We start from the raw sequence: 18557 nt of genomic DNA on the forward strand, positions 1-18557 counted from the left end.
ATGCCAAAAGCATGGTCCAATACAAAGGGCGCCAGCGCGAGAGATGGCACCTATTATTAAACCTTGGCCGTTCAAAGGTTGGGCGATAGATCTAATAGGGAAGATCTACCCTCCATCATCCAAGCAACATACTTTTGTTATAGTTGCAACCGACTATTTCACTAAATGGGTAGAAGCGGTACCTTTAAAAGAGATCACCCAGAAGAATATTATAGAGTTTATCCGCGATCACATTATTTATAGGTTTGGAATTCCCCAAACTTTAATGGTAGATCACGGAACATCTTTGAATGGAGATCAAGTAAACAAATTTTTGAGCGAGTTTAGCGTTAACCTAGTAAACTCCACACCGTACTACGCTCAATCCAACGGACAAGCAGAATCTTCTAATAAGATTCTAAAAAATATCATCAGAAAGATGATAGAGGAGAACGCCAGAAATTGGCACGAATGTTTGAATAAGGCTTTATGGGCTTATAGAACATCACCTCGGTCAAGTACCAAAGTTACTCCCTTCCAACTTGTTTATGGACAGGAGGCCGTTTTGCCTATGGAAATCAACGTGCAATCAATTCGAGTATGCTTACAGCATAAGTTGAATGATGATGAGTATGCCGAATCGCTAGTTCAAAATTTATTAAGTTTAGATGAATTGAAGTTGGACGTCTTGGATAGGTTGCAAGTTCAAAAGCAAAGAATGGCTAAATTTTATAATAAAAAAGTCATAGCCAAGTCGTTCAGCCTGGGTGAACTAGTTTGAAAGACGATACTCCATTTGGATACCAAGGATCCAAAGTACGGGAAGTGGTCGCCCAACTGGGAAGGACCATACAAAATAAACAATGTATTGCCTAATGGAGCATATCACTTGGAAGATTTAGATGGCACCAAGCACGTAAGATTCATTAATGACAAATATTTGAAAAAATATGTTCCTTCCTTATGGGAATGCGAACAGATAAAAACATAACCAAACATTCTGGACGATCAAAAAATAATAAAGACAGAGCGAAATACGTTCAAATAAAGTTTTTTATTACCAAACGTTCATTACAAGAATATAAAAGATACAAGTAATAGGCGTGTTACAAAATACAACTAAAGTAAGATGATCTCCCAACCAATCACTGGATAAGCTTCACACTGCCTTTCTAAATGCATCGCTGCAGTGGTAGGATTGACGAGTGAGAGGGTGTACTGGCCTCACCACCTTCCTAAATGCATCGCTGCTGTAGCGAGCAAATAGGCTGAGAAACACTCTCAGCAGGCAAGCTGAGAAGCACTCTCAGCAAGCAAAATGGCCCATGAGCAGCCCAAAAATTACCTTCCATCATCGACCCCTTGTGAAGAACAAAGGGACGACGGGAAGAATTTTGCAGGAAAGAACTTCGCTGCTGGCCAGAAAATATTTCCTATACCTCCCATACCAAAGGTGACATCAAAGTAAGTATAAGGCGGACGGACTAAACAGTCCATTTTTGGATTAGATTGGTCGTCAGAATGCCAAGAAATGGCAGCAAATTGGTGATGAATAAGAAAATGAGGAGATGAAGATAGAGGATGAAAAATGCGAAACATTTATAGGGGGTAAAGATGAAGAGACAGAATATGAACAACCACATTTCTGTCTAATAGACGGAATTAAATGGCCCTAAGTTTTGGGAACAGTAGTGGGAATCTCAAAAGGAAATGGACAAAATTCTTAGTGCAAAGCAGTTAAATGCTTAAAGAATTGATGATTAGAAAATAAACATCAAATAAATGCACAAGAAATTAATGTTCATTAATAAGGAACAAAATTACAAAAAAGGAAAAGACATCGTGTGTCTTAATTACATTCTACCCCATAAGGAATGAATTCGTTCCCTAAGTTTTTCCCAATCCTCGTCCTGTCGGGAGGTAGTGATGTTCAATTCAGCCGCAACGTCATCATCATCAATCTCCAGCTTCTTGTAATGTTCGACCAAGGATTTAGTTCGCTCAATTCCCTGAAAGGCGTTGCGCCTTTTAGCGGCCATCCTCGCCCTGCAATCGTCCATTTTGGCTTGAAGTTCCCTCATCTGAGCAGCCAAGTTAACCATCAAGGAGTCTTCAATCATGACTTCGGAAGAGATTTCTTTCAACTCGTCCTTAGCCTTGTGGATCTCCAAGCGCAGAGACTCTTTCTCAGCTACGGCTCGAAGATATTGAGTACGCTTGGCCTTTAGTTCAGCGTTCTTGGCCAGCATAGTAAGGACCTCGGAGTGAATGACCTTCAATGTCGCTTTAAAGTCGGCAGAAAGATTGAGCGACAGGAGCGTCAGTGCTTGCTCTAACTTCGCACTCAAGCGCTCAAGTTCATCCTTGTGTTTGGCAGCACTAGCCCTTCCAATGTCCATGTCCATGAAGGACACGTACTCAAATACCAACTCCTTCAAGAACTTCAAGTCCTCTTCTGAGGAAGCAGCAGAACAATCAGATGGAGTAGGGCGAGGCATTTGGACCTGCCCCCAGGAAGCGAACAAATCCTGGATGGAACGCACAATCCTGTCAGCATCCTGCAAAGAAGATTGCCAACATTAAAAATATTCGCTACAACGAACAAGTTGGAAATAGGAATGGAGCAAAAAAGAAAAACTACCTTGTCGACAATTGTAGAAGATGGCGCACCCTCAGCCAAGCTGGCCACCAACGACTCACCCATTCGTGAGGACTTCCTCTTGTCCGAGCGAGAAGATGTTGCCACAACGGGTGGACTCATGGGAGTATCTGCAAAGTTCAAAGAGCAACCAGTCAGAAACCAATAGCACGAGCAAAAGTAAGACATCAAAAACTGAATTACCTTCTGCTTCGATGATTGGGGGGTCGACGCCCTGGGAGGAAGGTGGCTCATTCATGGGTCGTGATGAAGAATCTGGGACTGAAGATGTATCTTTAAGCATGGTCCCATCATCAACCGGTTTGTGTGGAGTAGCCTCAACAGAGGATGATGGAGTAGGAGTTGGTAATGCCAAAGCCTTTGAAGGGGAAGCTGAATTTTTCTGAAAAGTCCAAAAGATCATCAATACACAGAAAAATTTCAAATGGAGAAGAGCATACTTATAAACAGACCAATTTAATTACCTTTCTTTTAACGATAAGAGGGACATCATCATCATCGTCATCAACATCATCCTTCAGAATGGGAGATGCTGAGGCTGGCCGTTTGCGGCTTGGAGCACTCTTGGCCATAGTTGGCCTAGCAGGGAGAGAAGAGGATGGACGAGCAGATTGTTTAGTACGACGAGAAGGAGAGGGGTTCCGAATAGACAAAGAAGTGACCAAAACGGGAGGAGGAGAAGAAATACTCGGTTGGTCTAATGAATGAAAGGCACGATTGGCCTCAGTCGCAAATAATCTGCGCTTCACCGATGGCCAAAGTTGTTCGAAAAGAGGGTGAGTAGCATGACAAGGATTAAAAGGGACTAATGAAAAATGGCTTGATAAATGGAGGTTGCGAGCGTTTATAGCATCTGCTTCCACCTTATTAATGGTATGAAAACGGTCGTTTAAGTTCTTCGAATAGCAAAGAGGAACAGGCCAAGTTTGGCCGAAACCAAGCTGCCGAGCAAAAAATTGGGGAGCATAAATTTCTACCCCTGCTTTGGCATTGGTCCCAGTTAAGATATCGTGGAAAAGCTCCCTCCCAGTTAAGAACTGAATCCAAATGAGTAGAGAGGTGCTCGCGCTATCTAGAGTGGAAGGAGGATGTACATAGTCCGGAGTCAAAAAAGGAGGAAAAGGAAAGAAGGAAGAGATTGCATCTAAAGAATAAAAGAATGAAAAAATGTCCCTTCTGGACATACTTACAGGAGTTAAGGGCTCCATAGCTAGCCCGTAACAGCTAGCAGAAGGACGAAAAATGGATGGAGCACCAAGCGATGGAAAATAGGATCTCAACCACAGTTGAGTGAACCAAAGAGGTCCACTGCCAGTAGGAGATGCACCATTCTTCAATTGAGCCTGAAGAGAAGCCATGCCTCTATAAAGGGCAGCCAAAAACAAAGAACATAAATTCAAAGGCCTGCCACGCGCCAGTTCGTGCGCTATGGGTAGATAACTCAGAGAAGGCTTTATACTAGGCACGCACAGCACATATTTACAAAGCCAAACTAAAAGGAAGGCCACTCGTTCAGCATGAGTAGGCTCAGCACTCGAATGATTGTGGAGTGTCTGCAGGCTTGAATAAGAATCGGTATAGTTTTTATCGAACTGTGGGGCGCCACCAAAAACTAAGATGCCTGGGAAAATGGTGTCGCCCAAAGGTGGTAAATTTACCAGGGCCCCAACATCCCTTAACGTAATAGACATGGGGCCAAGAGGAAAAATAAAGGTGTTGTACTCAGAGGACCAAAAACTCAAGGCGATCGGAAAGAGCGCTGAATCAAAAGTAGGGGAGCGAATAGAGACTTCTAATAAGTCAGAAATCCTAGCGCTATCAAAAAGTGCTTTAGTAGGGCCATGACCCACAAGACGAGCATGCCACCTACGAAAAGCTACATCAGATTTAGGCCAAGTGCGACTACCTCTTTCGCAAAGTGGCCCCAACGGTAGAGAGTTTAGAAAATGAGGGCCATGAGTGCAAGGAAACAGCTGACCCACCGCCGCCTGTTCAACTGCCTCCGCATTGTTGAAGAAAGGACCCAAGTAGAACTCATTACGTCCAACGTCGATGGGCGCGAGAAAACTGGGGGTTATGTATGGGCGACTCAGAAGTTTCTGAAAATCATCAAAACTAAAGGAATCACTAGCTTGAGATTGTGAAGCAGCCATTGGAGGATGAACGAAGCTTTTCGGGATTACGTAACAAGGAAGCAAAAGATGAACAGTGAGTCGTGAAAGAGATGCAGAAAATATGAGGCGTGGTTTGGTAGCAGTGAAATGGCGTGTTTGGGGTTTATAAGGATTTGCAAAACGACGCACTTTTTCAAGTTATAGAAGGAAACAATGATTGAAATTCTTGGGAGTTTCGAACGTCGCCGGGAACATGAAACGAATATGGCAAAATTCAATAATTATTATTAATTCTGCCATATTGGGGGGTAATTGTTGACACATAAAAATTCAGCCCAAGTCGAACAGCCCAAGGAGTAAAGCCCAATTGGAAAATCCCCAAATCGGATGGCCCAAAGAATGAAGTCCAATCGAACGAGTCAAAGTGAAGGCCCAAACAAGGGGCCCAAGAATGCGGTAACGCCATCGCCCAAGTTTGCAAGTTGCCCAGAATCTGAACGAATGGATGTCATACGGTCGCCCAGAGCTGTTATTCTACTCTCGTCCAAACCTTCAAGTCGCCCAAGGTATCAACAAACATAACACATCGTGGTTATCAAGGAATGCAGTTATCAAGGCAGTTGTTAAAGTAGCCTTATCACGTTCCACAACTCAAGGAATTCAATCGAAGGCAGTTGAACGATGAAAGATAATGGCAGCAGTTAAAAGGCGGTTTCATGACAAAATGGCCACTACAAAGAAAGTGGGTAGTTATAGGACGATCAAGCAGTTTTCAGAGTAGTTAATCACAAAAAGATCGTCTACGAAGTATAAAAGGGAGAAAGGACGTAGAAGCAAGGACCGAATCCAAAACTCTCGAATAGAGAATATGTAATTTTCATTTCTTTAGCTTTTAGACTTAAACACTTTCTTTTCTGTAACTCGTGTGCTTGCGCCCCTTGGAGGCACGTTGTTTTTCGTTTCCAATTGTAAAGTTCATCGCCAATAAAAGAACACCCCTTTTTGGAACTTTGTCTCAAGAGGTTTCGTCCCTTACACAATCGTCTAATCCTCTTTAATTGTTAGCGAGTTAACCCGCGCGAAACAACGATGCTTGCAGTTCTCCTTTCCCATTTTTTTTCTTTTCTTTCAGTCTCTATGTTGTAATTTGCCTTTCATGCTAAGAATTTATTTCAGTGCTATTAATGTTTAATACAATTCCATTGCAGTGTCATTATTTATGCAATTGACAGCAGCCAAAATTGCAACATTTGCCAACACACACTAATACATATATGTAGAGGCAGCTTTATTGAACATAATACAAAATGGATCTTACTAGTTAGAAAACTCAAATGTTGCTCGACAATAGTTTCTTTTTACATAATAACTTGAAATTTGATCACAGCATATTTTGAGTGCAATAAATTCATTAGTATATGAAGAGATATTCTAATCCAAATCCATGTGAAGCTAATTTGCCATATACTAGAGAGAGCGAGTAGGAGAGGCGGACAGACACAGACATGTCGACGGGATTTATGGTATTGGGGTGGGCCCCATTTTTAGATTTTAAAGTATTTTAATCAAATAAGCTAAACATAGTTATCGAACCCGATCCAGTCATTGACTCAAAAAACAATCAGGTCATTAGATCAATGGTTCAACCGGGGGTTAGTGGATAAACTAGTGGATCGTTGTTAGTTCTTAAATTTAATTAAAAATATTTTTTAAAACAAAAAAAATGATATAAATGTTATTTTATGTCATTCTGGCAAAACTATAAATATATAAATTTGGCTCACCTTATTTGTTGTAATTTTTCATGTACCATGATGGTTAAGGCTTTAATGTTTTGACAAGGCAGTGCACATTTGAGTTTCACTTCATGCAATTTTGATATTAAATTTTATTGTGTACCAATTTAATAAAAATGAATCTTCAGTTCAAATAAACACTCCCGGTTTAAGACAAAAATGAACCGATTTGGGCAGTTCTTGTCTGATTTCATTGTTAATGGAACAAATAGTACCATTTGGACTGGATCAGTGGTCGGTTCACTGGTTCTCGGTCCGAATCGACTGGTCCTATTTTAATAATTATGATCTAAATCGTTATATTAACTTAAATTAAAGATCGAGATTTTTTGTAAAATCTATTCGTAAAAAATATTGGTAAGAGGAACGTTCTCCAATTCTAATTTAGTATGTATGAAATTGATCAATTAAAAAGATGCATGTAGTGTATACGTGAAAATGTAAATAAGAATTATAAATGAAGAATGTGCTTTGCATTGCATTAAAAAATGACAAGCTTAAAAAATGACAAGCTCCGCCCCTTTTTATTAAGGTCACTTACTATTTAGTTTGAATTTTTATAACAGAATAATTTTATGAAAATTATAGCAGAGGTCCCTAACTTTTGAGTTTTTTTTACAAGCTTTACCCTAACCTTCATCTTATTCAAACAGAGATCTCAAACCTTTGAAAAATTAGTAGCTAATATCCAAATAGATGAAAAAAAATTATTTGACAGTTAGTTGACCAAATTGGAAGGGAGTAAAATGATAACTTTGCATATTTGTAAGTATTGATAATTAAAATAATAAAACTAAAAAAAAAAATCACCTGCCACCATATTCTTCTCTGTCGAAAAACACAGATTGCCATGGTTCCTCTTAAATAGGCAGAGAAGTCTACTCATCAACGAACTGTGAGTTTTCTTATCCTTACAAACAATGAGAAGGAGATTACAAAGTCTATAAAAGAATTTGATTGCTTTTATTCGGTTGTAGATAAGGGGCTTTTTACAACAAATAAAGAAAATGAGGGAGTTCCGTCTGAGGTGTACGAAATATTGACAGAATTTGTTGACTTGGCTTCCGATTAATATCCGAATGAGTTGCTTCCTATGAGGAATATTCAGCACCAGATTGATTTGGTACCTAGAGCTAGCCTTCCAAATTTGCCTCATTATGAATGAGTCTAAAGGAGAATGAGATCCTTAGGGAGCAAATTGAGGAGCTATTGAGGAAAGGGTTCATAAGGGAGAGTATAAGTTCGTGTGTAGTACCTATCCTTCTAGTGCCAAAGAAGGATGGAAAATGACGTATGTGTATTGACAATCGTACCATCAACAAGATTACAGTAAAATACAGGCTTCCAATTCCACGGTTAGAGGATATGTTAGATATGCTTGGGGTTCTAAGGTCTTCTCAAAAATAGATCTTCGCAGTAGTTATTACCAAATCTGTATTAAACCAAGGGTTGAGTGGAAGACAACCTTCAAGAGTAAGGATGGACTTTACGAATGGTTCGTGATGCCATTCGTACTTTCAAATGCTCCAAGTACCTTCATGAGGATGATGAACCAGATTCTCCATCCTTTTATTGGGTCTTTTGTTGTGGCATATTTCGATGATATCGTTATTTACAGCAAGTCTAAGGAGGATCACCTAGTCACTTGAGGCAAGTCCTGGAGGTTCTAAAGGAAAATCAATTGTACATCAACTTGAAGAAGTGCACCTTCTGTAAAACTAAGGTATTGTTTTTAGGCTTTGTGTTTGGTGAAGATGGTCTGCATGTAGATAAAGAGAAGACAAAAGCAATTCGAGATTGGCCAACACCGAAGTCAGTTTCTGAAGTGAGAAGTTTTCATGGTTTGGTAACTTTCTACGACGATTCATCAAGCATTTTAGCATCTCTCACAGAATGTTTGAAAAAGGAAAGATTCAGTTGGGAAGAGGAACAAGATAAGAGCTTCACCCTCATCAAAGAAAAGTTGTGCACAGGTCTAATATTAGCTTTACCAAGCTTCGAGAAAATCTTTGAGGTGGAGTGCAATGCTAGTGGTATTGGTATTGGGGCTGTCCTTTTTCAAGAGAAAGGACCCGTGGATTTCTTTTCAAAAAAGTTAAATGATCCGAGGTAGAAGTGGAGTACCTACAAGCAAGAATCCTATGCAATTGTGAGGGCTTTGAAGCAATTGGAACATTACTTGGTACAAAATGAGTTTGTGTTGGTCATTGATCATCAAGCCTTGAATTCATTCATAGTTAGAAAGACATCAGTAGGATGCATGCTCGGTGAGTTACTTTCCTCCAGAAATTTCCTTTTGCGATTAAACATAAATCTCGAAGTACAAACAGAGTTGCAGATGCACTGAGTTGGAGAGCTTCCTTATTGATCACATTGTCACAGGAAATTGTTGGGTTTGAGAGATTGAAAGAACTATATACAGATGATCTTGACTTTAAGGAAATTTGGAGCAAGTGTGTGAATCGAGAATCCATGGTGGATTTTTATATTAGTGAAGGGTATTTGTTTAAAGATAACCAACTTTGTATTCCTGTTTCATCTCTACAAGGAAAATTGATTCGAGATCTGCATGGGGAGGTCTAAGTGGACACTTGGGGTGTAACAAGACAAAAACCAGTTTGGAGGCTAGGTATTATTGGCCATAGTTGAAGTGAGATATTGGAATTATAGTCAGAAAATGTTATACTTGTTAGGTGTCAAAGGGTCAAGTGCAAAATACTGGGTTATACATGCCACTTTCTGTCCCTCAAGGTATATGGTAAGATCTGGCTATGAATTTTGTTTTGGGATTACCTCGTACTCTACGAGGCATAGATTCTATTTTGTGGTGGTTGATAGATTTTCCAAAATGTCGCACTTCATAGCTTGTCGGAAGACTTTAGATGCATCAAATATTGTCAAACTGTTTTTCAAAGAGATTGTTAGATTGCATGGAGTTCCCAAGTCTATTACATCAGATAGGGATACAAAATTTTTGGGATACTTTTGGATTACTTTGTGGAAGTTGTTTGGAACCAATTTGAATCGAAGCAGCACTGCCCATCCCCAAACTAATGGACGGATCGAAGTTTACTAACTGTACCCTTGGAAACATGGTTCGAAGTGTTTATGAAGATACGTCTAAACAGTGGGATCTTACACTACCTCAAGTGGAGTTTGCGTACAATAGCATAGTTCATATTGCTATAGGTTGGTCTCGATTTTCTATTGCTAAGAGTGTTGCTGCTGAGCGTCTAGCAGAAGAGGTGTTAGCAATCCGTGATGAAGTAAAACCAAAGTTGGAGAAAACTAATGCAAAGTATAAGGTAGCAGCAGATTCACATCGACGGGATAAACAATTTCAGGAAGGGGACTCGGCAATGGTGTTTTTGAGAAATGAGAGATTTCCAATTGGCATTTACAATAAGCTGAAACCAAGAAAGTATGGACATTTGAAAGTGCTTAAACGAATTAACAACAATACCTACATTATTGATTTGCCAGCTTCTATGGGTATTTCTCAAACTTTCAATTTGGCAGATTTGTGTGAGTTCCATAAAGATGATAAGCCTTTGTATCCAGATTAAACTCGAGGTCGAGTCTTTTGGAGGTGGAAGGGACCGATGTAGGACATATTAGACACATTGGGAAAAGAGTACTATTAAAAATAGAACATCCTAATTTTCAGATTGGGCTCATAAGATCATTCTGGAATAGAGAATGATGAGAGGAACAATACTCACAGTTATGTCATGATGCATGATGAATTTCAACCATTCGAGTTCGTTTAGAACTTGAAAACTGATTTTTAAAAATTTGGCGCTATTGTCAATTCGTTTATTTTGGGCTTTTTTGCAATTTTAGTTTGTTTAGACTTTGTTTTCACTACTTTTAGTTGTTTTAAACTACGTTTTCATGTAAACCCTTATAAATAAGAAGTTAGTTCGTTTTTTTATTATCATTCATTAATATAATAGTGAAGTTTATTTTCTCCTTAATTTGGTGGATTCCAAATTTCGTAATCTCAAGGTTTTCACTTGAATTCCTCCTTTTTTTTTTTTTTTTTTTTTTTTTTTTTTTTGTTTTTTTTTTTTTTTTTTTTTCTTTTTTTCTTTTTTTTTTTTTTTTTTTTTTTTTTTGTTTTTTTTTTTTTTTTTTTTTCTTTTTTTCTTTTTTTTTTTTTTTTTTTTTTTTTTTGTTTTTTTTTTTTTTTTTTTTTCTTTTTTTCTTTTTTTTTTTTTTTTTTTTTTTTTTTGTTTTTTTTTTTTTTTTTTTTTCTTTTTTTCTTTTTTTTTTTTTTTTTTTTTTTTTTTGTTTTTTTTTTTTTTTTTTTTTCTTTTTTTCTTTTTTTTTTTTTTTTTTTTTTTTTTTGTTTTTTTTTTTTTTTTTTTTTCTTTTTTTCTTTTTTTTTTTTTTTTTTTTTTTTTTTGTTTTTTTTTTTTTTTTTTTTTCTTTTTTTCTTTTTTGGGCTGCATCAAGAAAAGTTCCCATTCGTGATCCTATTCCACCTCTCAATGAGTGGCAGACTCGAAAACATAAATGTTTAAAACAAACATGAAAAAAGAGTTGAGTCAAAGAGCAATATACACATATTGTAAAGCCGTTTATTCAACTAGACATTAAAATAATAAATAAGTTGAGTAAAGTCAACTGGCACTAAGCTCAAATTTTACTAACTTGTCGCGATAATCCCATAAGAACTGTGCTTGGATATTTGGCTATTTTGCTCCATTTGGTTTAATTCAATTTGGTATTTGGCTTTCCAGTTCAAGATTTTTTTTTTTTTTTAACCAAATAAAATAAGCTCTATCATCCCCACCAACTCCACCTCATAAATATTTCACACAGACGTGCACTTCATTTTAATTTTTTCCCTCAGTGTAACATATTACGTGTTTCTGTTATATACAATTTGATACAGGGGTGGACCCAAAAATATGATTCAGTGGGGTAAGACATAATTATTTAAAAATTGCACCGACTAGGCCCTTAATGGGTCCGCCCCTAGTTTGGTAAACATCTTTTCGAAACTCTATTTTTTTTCTTTTATATTTATTTTCAACCATACATTGTCACATTAAAATATTCTTCCCAATAAATCCAAAACTTTTTCTTAACTCACATTGTCGAAGATGTTAATATTTAAAAACTCATTCATCACAAAAATTTATATTTGAAATTGCATTTATACATCTATTAATGCATGTTTGTATATATTGAACTCATATACCATAAAAAATTCCCCATGTGGTGATTAGAAAAGCATGACCTTCAATGTAACCAAAAAAAAAAAAATATGACAAAAGAAGAAAATATAAAAATTAATAAAACATCAGAAAATGATAAAAAAGTTTTCAAAAAATTATTAAAACATCAGAAATGATAAAATACGATGAAAATAAAGAAATGGTAATATTCATATTCTGAAAAGAAAAATCAAAACTAAATAATAAAATACCTTGTAGGCAGTCACAATTCTCAGCCTATTTTCCCACTACATCAAGAGCAGAATCAATAAGCTCAGCTCCATCGGTGTAATGACCCTTGACCCAGTTGTTTCCAGTAGGGTGAATCCAGGCATGGATTGGCTTGAATTACAGCCTGTGCTCGACCATTAAAATTGATTGAGCAACTCGTGTCCAACCAATAAAAAGAAAAGGAAAAATTACCTAGAAACTTACTTTATAGATTAATTTTCAGAAAATAGGGGGATTAAATTTTATTTCACAAATCAGGTGGTAATTAATTTTTAATAATTATAACTAATAAAAATTTAATTAAATCTTATCTACATATTCATCTTACCCAAACCCCACCCACCACACCTACCCACGCATCATTCCTTTCAAAATCCCTAAAAAAATTTCTCTCACTACTCATTATCTCTCTCGTCTCTTCTCACCCACCCACCACATATCTCAATAGTCATCCTCTATGATTCCGATGACTATCCACCTCACTGGTGCTGTGAGGTCGCTGACGACGAATCCGACAACTTAGTAGTGCGAGACGAGGCGCTAATGATTGTGTTGATAAGAGAGCGGTGGCTTTGTCAAAGAGTGTTAACTTTGGAGGGGGATTTTTCGGTGGACTAGAATGTGGAGCTGGAGGTGCTGAAAGCTCAAGATAGGGCTAGGCACGCTCAAACATTGTAGAGTTTTGGCGGTGGCATCGTGGATTTCCCGACCATTGGTACCTCAGATCTGTGTTTACCACCGTGATTTGAAACCAAAAAATCTACTATCAGATGATAATGAAATTCTAATGGTGTCAAATTTTGGGTTGAGTGCACTTGCCACAACAATGAATGGTGGGTTAAGAAGATTGTTGTGTATTTTGGCATTTTTGTTATGCTGAAGGGTGAAAGAACGATGGATTTGAACTTTTTAGGATGAACCGAGCGAATTTTTTGATCTAGCTACAACGATGAAGGGTGGGTAGATTTTTATTAGTTTTGTTGTTTAGCCAGAGTTCAGTGGTGACCCTATGTGACCAAGTATGTGTTGGTTGTGACCAATTTTTGTTGTTGATTGTGACGGGTTGTGTTGGTCACAATTATGATTGACATTGACTTGATCACAGACGATCACACTGAATACAAATTTGGTCACAGTTAATCACAAATAACATATGTCAAGGAATTGGTTACATAAAGTTACAAATTATATAGTCACAGCGAAAACAGGTTTGATCACAAATAGTCATATAAAACACAGACATAATTACGAATAATAAATCTGGTCACATAAATTTTTGGAGATTTTTCTGCAGTGGAGCATAGAGAGAATTTTTTTTTTTCAAATTTTGGAGATTTTTCTATTGCCAGAGCAATCGTTAGAGCATCTACCGGAGTGGTGGCCAAAGTCGATGGCCATCTCCGATGGAGAGATGGAGGGAAGGTGGCGTAGTGGGGTGAGGTGGCATGGGGTGGAAATAATTAATGTATATTATATTATAATTTAATAAATTTATTTAACACTTGATTTTTGAAATATTTTAGTGAGTTTGTTATTTATGAAATGTAATTTTAGAACTAGGATTTATGTATTGATCCCTATAAAAAATAAGTAAGCCTTAATTCGAACGAACAAATGAGTCCAACAAAATGTGTAATTGGCCAAACCCCCATTTTGGGCCCAAACAAAACTAAAATTCGATTACCGATATACAACCCAAACCCAAACCTAAAACTAATTCTATTTCTAATCCATTATTGCTTTCTCTCCAGTCTCCTCCATGAGTCTATAGCAACGTCGATACAATCCTGTCCAATTTGGCCAGTGGGAACCAAAGTCTCAAACTTTCAAATTTTCAATGACCTCATGACATTTCTATAAAATTAAGCAACCCACTACCTAGATCAAATAATTTCATCTCTAATCTCTTAAAAGGGAAGACAAAATTATCAGGGCGAAATATCCTTTCGTATGAGCTAGATCTGACGTTGTCCATGGTGCCAAGTTCAAGGTCAATGAGAATGGCACGTGGGGCAAACCGTCTACGACTAGCCTTTTTGTAGTAGACATTAACCCTCTCCATTTTTTTGGACCAAACAAAACTCAAATTCGATTACCCATTTATAACCCAACACAAATCAAAATCTAATTCTAATTCTACTTCTAATCCATTATTCCTCCATGAATCCATAGCAACAATGATGCAACCCCCTCCAATCCAGCAAGTGGCAATCAAAGCCTGAAACTTTCAAACTTCCAATCACCCCGTAAAATATTTATAAAGTTAAGGAACCCACTACCCAAATCAAATATTTTACCTCTAATCTCTTAAAAGGGTAAGTTACTCCCAGGGGCGGATCTAAGTACAAGCTGGCCAAAACTACATCCCTTACTAGCACATGCCCAAATCCAATCAATCCACCTTTTTTTAGTCGAGCTTATTAAAATTGATTGAGCAGCCCGTGTCCTACACAAAAAAAATAATAATAATAATAATAATAATAATAATAATAATAATAATAAAAAATAGAATGAGTAAGCCTAAATTCCAACAAACAAATGACTCCAACAAAATGAGCAATTGACTCAACTCCATTTTTTTGGCCAAACAAAACTCAAATTTGACTACCCACTTATAACCCTAACCCTAACCCAAACCTGAACCTAAAACTAATTCTATTTCTAATCAAATATTGCTTCCACTCTACTCTCATTCATGAGTCCATAGCAACGACGATGCAATCCTCTCCAATCCGGCAAGTGACAACCAAAGCCTCAAACTTTCAAATTTTCAATCACCTCATAAAATTTCTATAAAATTAAGGAACCCACTACCCAAATCAAATATTACATCTCCAATCTCTTAATAGGGTATGTTACTCTTAGCATCGGACTGTCGGAATAGAAAATTATCAGCGTGAAATATCTATCCGTGCTAGCCAAATCTGACATTGTCCATGGTGCCGTGTTCAAGATCTATAAGAATGGTACGTGGGACAAATCACCCACAACTAGCCTCATTGTAATAGACATTAACCTTCTCCAATTGCAGATGATTGCAGAGGCGGATCCAGGCAAGGGCTAGCCCGGACTACAGCTCGTGCTCACCCAAGCCCATATCCAATTAGTCTACTTTTTTTTTTTTTTTTTTTGGATTGTTGGGCCCATTAAAATTGATTGAGCAGCTCGTCTCCAGCCTTAATTCCTATAAATGAGTCCAACAAAATGAGTAATTGACCAACTAAATTTTTGTGGCCCAAACGAAACTTAAATTTGACCACCCATTTATGACCCAAACCCAAATATAAAACTAATTCTAATTCTAATCCATTGTTGCTTCCTCTCCAGTCTCCTCCAAGAGTCAATAGCAATGACGATGCAATCCTCTCCAATTCTACAAGTGGCAACCAAAGTCTCAAACTTTTAAATTTTCAATCATCTCATAAAATTTCTTTAAAATCAAGGAACCTACTATCCAAATCAAATATTTCATCTGTAATCTGTTAATAGGGTACTTACCCAGCATGAACTGCTCAACACACAATTATTAACATGGAATATCTCTCCATACGATCTGATGTTGTCCGTGGTGCTCGGTTCGTGGTCTATGAAAATGGCACGTGGGACAAATTACCCACAGTTGGCCTCATTGCATTAGATATTAATCTTCTTAAATTGCAAATGATTGCAGGGGCAGATCTAGGCATTGGCTAGCCTAGACTACAGCCCATGTTCGTCCAAACCTAGGTCCAACTAGTCCAATTTTTTTCGTTGAACCCATTAAAATTAATTGAGCAACTCGTGTTCAACCAAAAAATTTGAGTAAGCCTTAATTCCAACAAACAAATGAGTTCGACAAAATGTGTAATTGATCCAACCCTATTTTTTGGCTTAAACAAAACTTAACTTTGATTAGCCATTTTTAACCTGAACCCAAACCTGAAACTAATTCTATTTCGATTCAATTATTTCTTCCTTTCCAGTCTCTTCCATGAGTCCATAGCAACAGCAATGCTGTACAATCTGACAAGTGGCAACCAAAGCCTAAAACTTTCAAATTCTCAGTCACCTTATAAAATTTCTATAAAATTAAGGAACCCAATATCCAAATCAAATATTCCATCTCTAGTTTCTTAAAAGGGTATGTTACTCCCTTGTTTTGGCGGAAGTTGGGACAGCGGCTATTGATAATTGGTGTCAGGTTTCTAGTAAGTACTTTCAATTTCGGAGTTTAGATTCTTATATTTTGCAATTTGGAATTTTTTTTTATATATGTTTTTCATTAATATTGATTTTTGAGTATGAGTTTTAGAAAAAATCAAGGTTTTCTTGGACAGTTGGCGAATGGGGGAGGGTCGAGGAACATGGAACTGGGACAAAGGTTAGTAATAAAAGATGATGACTTGGACAGTTGGAGAAAAATGGCCCTTTTTAACAAGGGGAAACTAGATAATTGAGGCAAAAGAAGACTTCTAAAATGAAATGTTTTGATGTTCAGTGGTCACTCTTTTTTACCTTAACTTGGTGAAAAAGGGCCTTTTAAAAATATTCACCATTCTTCTAAGTTTTTAACAGTGCTTTCTCATTCATGTGCATAGGTCATAAAATCATAAACTACATTAAAATTTATATAGCTAAAAGATTTACTGAATTGAAAAGCACTAGATACTGGAACTAGAACACTAATAGTGCTTGCAGCTTGTTGAAATGGCCTAAAGTTTTTTTTTTTTTTTTTTTTTTTTTTTTGTTTTTGGATCCATGCACTTCCATCCTTTCCTGTATGGATCATAGCCAACAAAGACACATTCCTTTGCTTTGGGTCTAGTTTGATTCGATTGAAATGGTCTAAATTTTTTTTTTTTTTTTTTTTTTTTTTTAGTACTTGAGCATTTTTTAACTTTTCTGCTTCAATAATTCAATTGTTATTAAATTTGACAATAGCTTTTCAATACACACACCTTAGTTAATTAGATTGCGGTGTAAAAGCTCATTCCAAATTTTAATGCAAAATTCCTTTTCATTGCCAACAGTTTTAATTGAATTATTTTTCAAGGCACGGACGCGGTTTCGCAGACATGTAGGAAAAGCCAAAAGCTTGAATACACCCTAGTAAGTAAATGTCCTCATCTCTCTACTTGTTGCATTGCCAGAAAAATATTGAAATTGAATGTTATTGCCTATTTGTGTAAGTTGTCTTGTTAGTAAATCAGTAAATTAATTGTTGTTGAAATGTTGTCTTGTTGGCTTGATGAGTTGTTGTTGATCTGTTGCCTTGTTTCAATGATTGTTGCTGTTGGCTTGTCAACCTAATAAATTATTTTCGTTGCCTTGTCGAATTAATAAATTATTTTTTGATTGTCATTAGAGTAATCTCATTGATGGTTGATTTTTTTTATTTTTTGTTTTTGGTAATTTTAAGAAATTGAAAATGGAAGGTCAACCTCTTTTCAAGAAGAGTAAGAACTTATTTTCCTTCTTTCAAAGGGCAGATTGACCTACTGAATGTATAATTTCTGATGGACTAATTGGAGATCAACCTTCATTTCCACCAAAAAGTGAACAACATTCATCCTCAAATATTAGCATTGAACGAGAATCGGGGAAAAGAAAACGAATACTTGAATATGCTTTTAATCTGGAAGATGAGACTTGAGTAGCATATCTAAAAGCTGGGTCTTATCAATCAAAACTTGTTGAGTAACCAAAGACACAAGGAAAATCTCAGTCTTGTCGCTTTCAGGCGAAATGGTTCGACCAGTTATCATGGTTAGAGTATTCACTTATAACAGATATGACATATTGTTTTTATTGTTATCTTTTCGAGAACGATGATAATTTGTCCAATTGTTCGTTTTAGATATAACCAATGGAAGAGGGTTAATGACAAATCAAAATGTGCGCTTCTTACTCATTTGAGATCATCGAATCATAATATGTGTGAGAGAAGAGCTAAAAATTTAATGAAACCATCTCAACATATTAACAAAGTCATGCATACCGTATTAAATGAAAAAGCTGAGAAACTTAGTTTATGTTTAAAGACTTCAATTCAAAGTGCTCGATGGCTAGCATTTCAAAGGTCATGATGAATCTTTATCTTCATTGAATCGTGAAAATCTTCTTAAAATGATAAAAATTTTGGCAGCAACGAATACATATATTGATAAATCTATTTTGAAAAATGCTCCAAAAAATGCCCAATATATTGCTCCAAATATTCAAAAAGAAATCTTACACATAATGGTAAACAGAGTAAGAGGGACGAATCGTGAGGAAATTGGGGATGGATACTTTTGTATTCTTGTTGATGAAGCACAAGATGCATCTAAGAGAGAACAAATGGTTATTATTTTGAGGTTTGTGAAAGATTAAAATATTTTGACCGAACACTACTTTGATATCAAAAGCGTCAGTGACACTACATCATCAAATCTAAAAAAATGAGATTTTAAATGTTCTTGCTCAACATGAACATCAAGTGGCAAAAATGAGAGGCCAAGTATGTGATGGTGCTAATAATATGCAGGGCACTTGGGATAGACCTAGGGTATTATTTCTTAGATATTGTCCATAC

Source organism: Olea europaea, chromosome 1 (assembly GCF_002742605.1).
Source record: "Olea europaea var. sylvestris chromosome 1, O_europaea_v1, whole genome shotgun sequence".
In the NCBI taxonomy this organism is placed as follows: Eukaryota; Viridiplantae; Streptophyta; class Magnoliopsida; order Lamiales; family Oleaceae; genus Olea; species Olea europaea.